Source organism: Callospermophilus lateralis, unplaced genomic scaffold, assembly GCF_048772815.1.
Source record: "Callospermophilus lateralis isolate mCalLat2 unplaced genomic scaffold, mCalLat2.hap1 Scaffold_260, whole genome shotgun sequence".
NCBI lineage: Eukaryota > Metazoa > Chordata > Mammalia > Rodentia > Sciuridae > Callospermophilus > Callospermophilus lateralis.
Genome location: NW_027513384.1, coordinates 1,019,697 through 1,029,745, shown reverse-complemented (window position 1 = coordinate 1,029,745; position 10,049 = coordinate 1,019,697). Strand labels below are relative to the sequence as shown.

The following is a 10,049-nucleotide window of genomic DNA, read 5'->3' as shown; positions in this document are numbered from 1 at the left end:
GGCTCCACGCCGCCGACTAGGTAAGGTTGTCCTCCGACTTTCGTCCCCCTGCACGGCGGTGGGCTCGGGTGGCAGCACCGCCTGGGACCTCCTCGCCCCGTTACCTGTGATGGACGGTGGAGGAGCCGGGAGAGGCAGAGCCCGCAGGACACAGGCAGGGCCGCCGGGCAGAGTTCGGGAAGCCCCCGCAGTTCGGCCGGCGGAGGCAGGTCACAGTGGACCGCCAACTTCCCCGTCCAGTGGCCCAGCTGCAGGGCCGTTCCGGGGCCGGGGAGAGGCGGCCGCATCCTGCCGGTGCAGGCGGGCGGAGAATGCGGCCTGAGGGGCAGGGGCAGAGGGAGGGGCAGGGGCAGAAGCTGCAAGAACCAGCTAAGCGCCGACTCACCTCCGCCGCCACCGTAGCCGCTGCGCTCGCGGGCCGCCCCAGGAAGCGCAGCTACGTCACGTCCGGCTCGACGGGCTGCAGCGCCGCCGCGAAGGGTGATGCTGCTACCCGCCGCCGCACCGTGCGCCCGCCTGGCCCGCACTCCCGGGGCGGCCAGCACCTGCCAGTGGAGAGGGACCCCGCGGCCCGGGCGGCGCCCTTCCGCTTTGTGGCATGTCCAGTGCGCCTCCCGCTGGAGCACGAGCTCTTCGAGGTGCAGGGGCGCAGGGGCGGGCCCCGGCCTTAACCTCAGCGCTTGTCTCCTGTAGGACCGGGACGTGCAGAAGCATCTCTACCGGCAGGATGTGCTCACGCAGGTGGCCGAGGAGCCGGAGAGATCCAGGTGAGCGACACCGCCAGCGCCCGTTCCCCCGCACCACCTTGTGCAGCTGAGGGCTCAGATCCCTCCACAGAGACCCTCCGGTGCAAGCGTTGGCACATCTGGTGACTGGCTTCTACTCCGTCTGTGGCCTGTTAGGGAAATTTCATTTTTTAATAAGTAAGGCTTGGAGTGTGGCGCGGTGGCGCACTCCTCGAATCCCAGCGTTCAAGGCCAGCCTGGGTCATGTAGCAAGACCCTGTCTCACTATAAAAATGAAAAGGGCTAGGGTTGTATGTATCTCAGTGGTAGAGCACCCCTGAGTTCAGTTCCCAGTTCCAAAAGAACTTCAGGAGCTTTATTGGGCCTCTTACTCTGGATGAAAAGTCACACTGGGGTTTCTGCTTCAGCCAAGTGTGCCTCCTCCGTTGAGATTAGCCTCCTTTCCCAGGGTGCCTGAGTTCACCTGTCAGATCCCCGGCTGCTTCCAGGTGTTCGCTGCCCTGGAGGACTACCAGCACCATTACAACATGCTACACGGGAATGCCTACTCCCTCTGCAGCCACGCCTTCCCCTCCGGACACCTGCTGGATGCCCTCATTCTGGAGTGGCATGACTCCCTCTTCCAGATCCTGGCGGAGAGGCAGGACATGGTGGGTAATTAATCAGGCTGGGCACACGTTGTGCTAGGGACTTGGATCAGGGAGGTGACACCCTTTCTTTTGCAGTACCAGTGCTTGATTGAAGGTTGCCCAGAGAAGTTTAAGACCAGCCAAGACCAGAAGGATCACATGGTGATCCTGTACCCCGCGGATTTCCGGTTTGATAAGCCCAAGACAAGCAGAGGGTACGTGAGGAGTAGGGTTGTTGGCCGCCTCTGGTCTTAGGAGATGTGAGAGCAGCTTGAATGGGTGGAGGCTTTTTTTGTTTGTATATACCTGCAGGTAGCTGACATTCTGACCATGGGGGTCAGTACTCAAAGGTGTTACACAAATAGGGTAGCCTCCCCGCAAAGGGAAATCTCAGAGGAGTTCCTGGCCAGGAGTAGCAAAACAGGGATGGAGGAATGGCAGGCACTCCTTTCCCATACTTGCATCTGGGCTGAATCCCACATGCCCTAGTTTTCAGAGTTAGGAAGCTGCCAGCAGGGGCCTATGGAGTTCATCCAAAGCCATGAGCATCCTCCCCCTTGGTAGGCTTATACCATGTGGCACCATAAAAACACTATATTTGAAAGACAGAGTATGATCATATTTAAATATATAAAATACAGGGCATAATATGTGAACTGTGACCTTGCCATAAGCATTCACCCCTTTTTTTTGATAGCCTGGAAATTGCACTGTAAAATTAGACTATGCCAACAGAGTAAGAATATCTTTGCAAGAAAAAAAGAGTCCTTTGCTTGAAAGTTTATTTCTGGGGGAAGCTAGGGCTGTGGGAGTTATGCTGAGCCGTTGCTGACACTCTGTCTTCTGCAACCCAGCCATTCGGGGGTCTGATGCTTACCTGTCAACTGCAGCTCTCAGGGATGAAGGGGATGCAATGGAAGTCTGCTCCGAGCCTGCAGCAGCACCCCCAGCACCTGTAGGTGAGAAGCGGACCTACATCCACAGGTCAGTGTGGACATCTTCTTGAGACAGTAACACTGGGCAAGTGTTGGCCTCATGAGGTTGAAAACCAGAACATTCTGGTGTGTTATGAGATAGGTTAGGTAAATTCAGGGCTAGTCGAACTTGTGTTTCCCATTTTTGCACAGATATCCTTCAGTGATTCACGTCCCTGTGTACAGAGCTGAGCAGGGACCTGATCCAGAGTCTAAGCTGATAAAAGGCAGAGACAAAATGATGGCAGAGATGTCAAGCTTTTCATCCTGCTTTGAGTTACCCATTGGGCATCTGCAGGCCTAATTGGAGGGTCAGTGTTTTAGCAAAAGCAGCTTCTAATTCTCTGTTAAAATTTCTCCCTAAAAAAAAATAAAAATATCATATTACATATTTAAGAATTTCCTTATTGACTAAGAGATCACTCAGTGTAAAAGGTATTTATTACAACTTAAGCAGTTCCAAAGAACAAAACACAGATTGCTAATTGTGCATAGATTGAACACATTTTGAAATTGTGCATATTCTGGAAAATAAAATTTTCTTTGTAAAGGTGACCAAACTTCAATATATTATGCAGAACATTCAAAATTCAGTATTTTGAAATATTTAGTTAGAAATTAATTGAAACATCGAGGCATAACTAAATGTCCATTCATGCTTTTTTTTTACTTCTTAAATACTTTAATGTAGCAAAGTAGTAACATAAAATTTCAATGTACAAACAGTTGCATTGGCAAACAGAGTTTTTTAAAAATTTACTTTCTTAAAATTAAAACATTATGTTTGAATTATTTGAGCAAGATAATAAAAATAAGTTGGTAGATATTGATTAAATAATCTGATTTTCAGGGTTCCCTACAGCAGAATGCATTCTTTGGTCTATCAAAATTCAACTGTTTTATCAGAAGAGTACTTATTATTCTTTAAAAAAATGAAATTCACATTGTATTGTGCTTATGGTGTAATAACTTTGCTGTATTTTTTTTAACAAGTTACCATTTGCCTGTGAGCTAAAAACAAATTTAAATGATTTTAAGTAACTCTTTCATTATAAAGTACTTTGTATGAATGGAAAGCTCAATGCAAATAGATTATAAGGAACACACAAAATTCATGGGGAAATGAATGGTAAACATGAGCAAGTCCTAGTGGATTTTGAATATCTGTCTATGCTCACTGTAAACCTTTGTTGACCTTATATAAATGACTCATTTCACAATCCATTGATAAAATATCACTCCTTCTCTGTAGGTTGTTTTAAAAATCTGGATGGTAATACAGTGCAATGACTATGCTTCCTCATTGCTATGCATGCTTTTAAGAAACCCACTAACTGAGAGAGCTAAAGTGCCTGCTAAAATCTTTCCCAAAGATTGTTTGGTTTTAAACTGCATTTAATGCTGAAGAGAAACATATTCCATGTCCAGGGAAATCATTCTGGTGATGAAGCCTTTTGAAGCTTAAAAGAGTGCCTGCCTACCTTCCAGAATTAGACTGCATGGAGGTAATTGAGCCCAATGGCAGTTTTATCCCCAGTGAAATTACTTCCACTGCACAGAGTATATGGTATTTGAAGATTTATCTGACACTCTTGATACCTCAGCAGTGACACTGATGTTGAATGACACATTTGGCATAAGGGAAGGATCATTTCTCTCTAGAATGCTCTATATTTGTTAATTAAATGATCACTGCAGGATGCATCCTCTTCATGAATATAAATTACTAGCCCAGCAAAGGGCTCAGGTTTGTACGCCATCTTTTATTATGAAGGATTTTCAAGGATGCAATGAACCCATTTTACATTGCTAGTTGACATATATTTAGGGATTGCTTTATCTGGCACTGAACATTGTCCTTAAGTAACTGTTATATTCAGGATGTAGCTCAGTAAATATAACAGCTCTTATCCTCAGTTGTGGAAGTTTATTTTTTTTCTTAACTAGGCATGTATTGCCAGAAGAATTCTTCACACCCACGCAGTTTGGTAACAGGCTACAATACTTACCTCTATTTCTTTCAATACTCTATTGACAATTGCTGACATGCTATATGCTTAAATTTGGCCACCATTGATTTTTATTTCCACTTTGGCACTATTATTCGAACTCAGTGAGATTTCTAAGTAACAGAATATACGCTGGTAGCTGTGTTTCTCACTGGAATATAAACTCTTTGAGGGCAGAGATTTTTAATCTAATTCACTCATGATATATGGTTCAAATAGTGTCTGGTACATAACAGGTGCTTAGTACATATTTTGGGGTGGACTAAATTGATGATATAGATGAGCAAAAGGAAAGAAGTAAATTTACAATAATATCTTCATTGAAATAACATAAAATGATGGACTCATCCTAAACTATATATTATAAGTGGTGTAACAAATATAGAATAAATTGAACAGAAATACAAATAACTGGGGGAAATGTAATAAATTCCTCACTTTAATGGAGATTTGATTTCCTTTATTCCACTTATTTCTTTGAGCAACTCTCTTAGGTAACCTTCCCACTTGGTAATCATATTTCTGTTTTTATGTAATCTGAATTCTAGACCCCCAACAAGTTGGCCTTTATGTTTTTCTGCTATATTATCAGGGTCACATTTTCTAGGGTTCCGATTTTTTACTATATAATTAATCTAATATATAATACTTAGAATTATTAATTTTTAAAATTGTTCTTATTGATTTTAGATGTAAGAAATTTATATACTGATTATTGTAATTGTTTTTCCAAAACAGGCAATAAAGTGTCTTACTCTAAAAAAAATCAGAATTTTTTGATATTTTATTACATCATTTAGGAATTATCATTTCCAAATGGGGTCAATACTTACTGTTCTAACTTCTGACAAGGAATTGTTTAAATAACACTTTGTGATACAACGTGTAAAATAATATTTGCTTAATAATTTTCTAACTGGTGTCTTAAACTGGGAATAGATAAAATTGATGTAATATACTTGCCAAATTTGGAATTTCATGTTGAATTGCATATCATTCAACATTTGCTTGCTGTATCAAGATGACATTATTATATTCAGTGTTTAAATTTATCAATATTTTAATTACAAAGCCAGATATAAATATAGTAACTAATAAGCTTTTATACAAAATGATACACAAGCCAAAATTTAGTGGTTGTTTTAACATTGAAATCATGGAAGAAACTACAATTATTTTTTAAAAAGTGTTTATAGTGATATCATATTTATGCTAAATGAATTCCAGAGTCTCATGCCAAAACTCATGAGATATTTGCCGTAAAATTTATTGGAAACTTTTCTGGATATATTCATTATTTTTAGACAGTTTTTAACTTTGCCAATATTATTAATATCACTAAAAAGTGAATAACATAATTCCTCATGTTCAAAGTTATTAAAGCCTACTTAAATAATTTCCCACAAAAGAGTTATCTACCTAATGACTGCTTCTATCTGAGATGATATATTGGAGAAAATAAGCACTGAAATTGTCAAAGAATTTTATTTTTATGAAAGCAAGATTTGTACTAATCAAACAACAATAAGTGTTAGCAAGGACATAGGGGAAATGGCACACTCATATATTGTTGGTGGGACTGAAAATTGGTGCAACCAATCTGGAAAGCATTATAGAAATTTCTTAGAAAACTTGGAATGCAACCACTATTTGATCCAGCTATCCCACTCCTCATTCTATACCCCAGGGACTTAAAAACAGCATACTATAGTAAGCAGCTACATCAATGTTTACAGCAGCACAATTCACAATAGCTAAACTGTGGAACCAACCTAGATGCCCTTCAACAGATGAATGGATTAAAAAAAAAACTGTGGTATTTATACACAATGGAATATTACTCAGCATTAAGATAGAATAAAATTATGGCATTTACAGGTAAATGGATAGAGTTAGAAAATATTATGCTAATCGAAATAAGCCAATCCCAAAAAACCAAAGGCTAGAGGTTCTCTCTGATTAGTGGATGCTGACCCATAATGGGGAAGGGCATGGGGAGAATGGAGGAATTTTGGGCAAAGGGGAGGGAGGAAAGTGGAGTGGGCATGGTGGTAGGAAAGCTGGTAGAATAAGATGGACATCATTACCCTAGGTTCCTGTATGACTGTAAGCATGGTGCGATGCTACATTGAGTACAACCAGAGAAATGAAAAGTTGTGCTGCAATTGTGTACAATGAATCAAAATGCATTCTTCTGTCATATATACCTAATTAGAATAAATAAATAAATAAGTACACATCTTTTAAAAATGTATTTAATGTATTTAATAAGAACTTTAAATGACTTTTTGAATTCTTGACTATTATGAAGAATATTTCTAATTTATTCTGCTCAAGAATATGGTTTGCATTTATACAGAGTATTATAACAAGAATCATAACTCTTGTAATAGTTATCATTAAGTATGTTCTTTATTAAATATTAATCCATCCATCAATCAAGGAAGATTATTTTTTCTAATTTATACAAAAGCACTGAGTAGACTACAGCCAAATTTTTAGGTTTCCCCATCCAAACAATATTGACCATAGGTTTTTGAAAATACACCTTGTAATTAAGGTAATTTTATTCTATACTTATTTTGATAATGAGAAAACATTAATTGAATTTCATATAATGTGTTTTCCATAGATGTTGATATAACCATGTGATCTTTTATTCCTAAATCCTTAAATTTTGGGGGGGCATTACATATTTTATTTTTATATAATCAATTCATTGTGCTAATATCCTGTTTAGGAATTTTGTACCATGTCAAGATTAAGGTAGGCTTTTAGATATCCTTTTTCAAATTGTCACCATCTGTTTTGGTTATACTAGACTTGCAGATCTGGTTGGAAAGGGCAGCCTCTTCCATTACTTGAAAGATTTTGAATTAATCAATTCTGGAGGGAAAAGATCAAACTAATCTGCAAAATCATCTGACCTTTGATATTTTATTTGGGATAATACTATTTTTAAAAAAATTAAATATCTCAATTTATTAGTTTTAAAATAAGACTTTCTATCTTCTCAGGATCAGTCTTTATATTTTGTAGTTTTCCAGGAATTTGCTTATTTTGTCTGTTTTTATATATATAGGCATTAAGGTGATCAAACTTCCTCCTGTTTTTATATTTTGCTTATAAATTTATTGAGGCATAATTGGTTTGCAGTGAATTTTGTGTATTTTAATGTGCCATTTATTAATTTGGACATATATGTCCACTTGTGAAGCCAATACCATAGTCAAGATAATTAACATTTACCATGCTTTTCAAAGATTCATCCTGCTCCTGGGATGAATGTTAATTTGGAAGAAAAAAAAATTTGGAATTTTGATTGGCATTGCACTGAATTACAGATCTATTTGGGGATAACTGTCATTTTAATCATATTATTTTTCATTCCATGAATATAATATAGCTCTCTATCTAGGTCTTCTTTTCTCAATAAATTTTTATAGTTTTCAGTGTAAAAGTCTTGAAAATATTTTGTCAGATTTATTTCTAAATACTTAATGCTTAGTGATGTCATCATAATGGATTTTTTTTTTTTACATTTTCTAGTTTGTGCTAGTAGAATGTAAGAAAACAACTGATTTTTGCTGAGTTTACTTGTTAATACTTCTGTGGTTTTATAGATTCTTTGACATCTTCTTTGTATACAACTTTATCACCTGAAAATACCCATAGTTTTATTTCTTCTTTCTTAATTTTATGGCTTTTACAATTGTCAGAAAGCATTACCAGAACTGTCCTCAGTATGTTAAAAAGACATTGCACAAGTGCACATTTTTTTCTTGTCCCCAGGTTCAGAGGGAAAGTGTTTGGTTATTTATCATTACATGTAATGTTAACTGTAGGCTTATCATCTTGAGTTAGATTTTTACCATTCCCAATTTGCTGAGTGCTTTTTTCTTTTATCATAAATGGGTGTTGAATTTGTCAAATGCTTTTTCTGTATCTATTGAAATATTCATATGCATTTTCTCTTATTCTGTTGGTACGATGATTTACACTGGTAGCTTTTTAAGTTTGTCAGTTTTGCATTGTCTGGTAATTCATCCTAGTCCTAATATACTATCCACTATAAACAGACTATTGCATTTAATTTGTAACATTTTAAAAGGGTTTTTGCATCTATATTTATGAGGAATATTTGTCTCCAATTTTTTGGCAATGCTTTAGACAAGTTCTAATATTTAGGTTATGTCCCTTCCTCTTTTTAAAACTTTAAAAAATAGTTTGTGTCAAAATATTTCTTGAATGTTTGATGGAATTGGTGACTAAGAATTCTGGGCCTGGAGCTTTCTGTTTAGGTCTGAATTGGTAAATATACTATGGGCACTTGAAAAGAATGAATATTCTGCAGTTATAGATGAAACATTCAATAAGAGTCTGTTAGATCAAGGTAGATGATGATATTGTTTAGATATATATTTACTGATGTCTCATCTAATTGTCCTGTCAATTGCTGGGAGAGCAGTGCTAAGCTTCTGCTGGTGGCTCTAGAAATGTCTGTTTCTCGATTTTTAATTTTGATCCTTATAATTTGGAGCTCTTATATTTAGCACACACATTTATAAATGTTCTCTTTTCCCAATAAATTGCAGATTCTGTGATCATAAAGTATTTTTAATCACTTGTATTACCCTTTATATTAATTTAATTTAATGTTCATACACTTACTCTAGCCTTCTTGTGTCTATAGGTATACTTGTTATGTATCTTAATATATATTTACTTTCAACTTATTCACATTTGTATGTTAAGACATCTCTTTCATAGGTAGTGTACAGCTGATTTTTTTCTATCCTTGCTGTGAATCTCTTCCTTTTAAGTAAAGTGGTTAGATTAATAATTTTTAGTGCAACTTTTGACATAATTGGATTTAGGTTTATCATTTTATTTTTTTATTTGTCCCTTCTGTTTTTTCCCATGTTTCACTGTTCCAAATTTCTGTTGAATTATTTTAACATTTTAACTCTTTGATGTTAATAAATTGGTGGCCTCATTATTTTGCTAAGTCTTCTTTTTTGTATTAGATTAAAATCTGCATATCTAACTTTGTAATATACATTTTTTAGGCAATGTGATGCCTCCAATGTAATGCCTTCTCAAAATTACCTTTTTCTTTGGGGTCATTTGTGGTTCTATATAAATTTTTGGATTTTTTTATATTTATGTAAAAAATGCCATTAGAAATTTGATAGGGATTGCTTTGAATCTATAGATCTCTTTGGGTGGTATGAATATGAAAAATGAAGTTTGGCCTTATTTTTTAGTTGTGTCTTCATTTTCTGTCTCTTTAATTTCTGGTTGTATATCCATTATTTGTTCCTTTCATTGTATTTATTGTATCTTTCTAAATTTTAAAACTTTCTAAATCGAGAAAGGTAGCTAATTAATTTTAAAGTCTGCTTAGGTTAAAATGTAAGCATTTAAGCTATAAAATCCTCTTTAAGTACTATTTGTGTTGTATGCTATTTTAAAAATATATAGTTGTAATTTTTTATTGCATGAAATATTTGGAAATATGTTTTGAAATTTGCCAAATTCATGTTTTGTATGTTTTGTCTTTGTCTCTTTCTATGGCACTATGTTTCCTTCCTTTTGAATCATTTTTAATGAGTCAATGAAACTCTCCAAATGGTAAAATCAAAACAGTCTGTCACCTCATTCAGCATCAACCAGTATCTTGAGAAATCA

The 10,049-nt window shown here is 37.0% G+C and overlaps 1 pseudogene; it reads left to right on the top strand.

The window, feature by feature from the left end:
* The first annotated feature begins 483 nt into the window (after positions 1–483).
* On the top strand, positions 484–2,653 carry LOC143387333 (zinc finger protein 511-like; annotated as a pseudogene).
* The last annotated feature ends 7,396 nt before the right edge of the window (positions 2,654–10,049 follow it).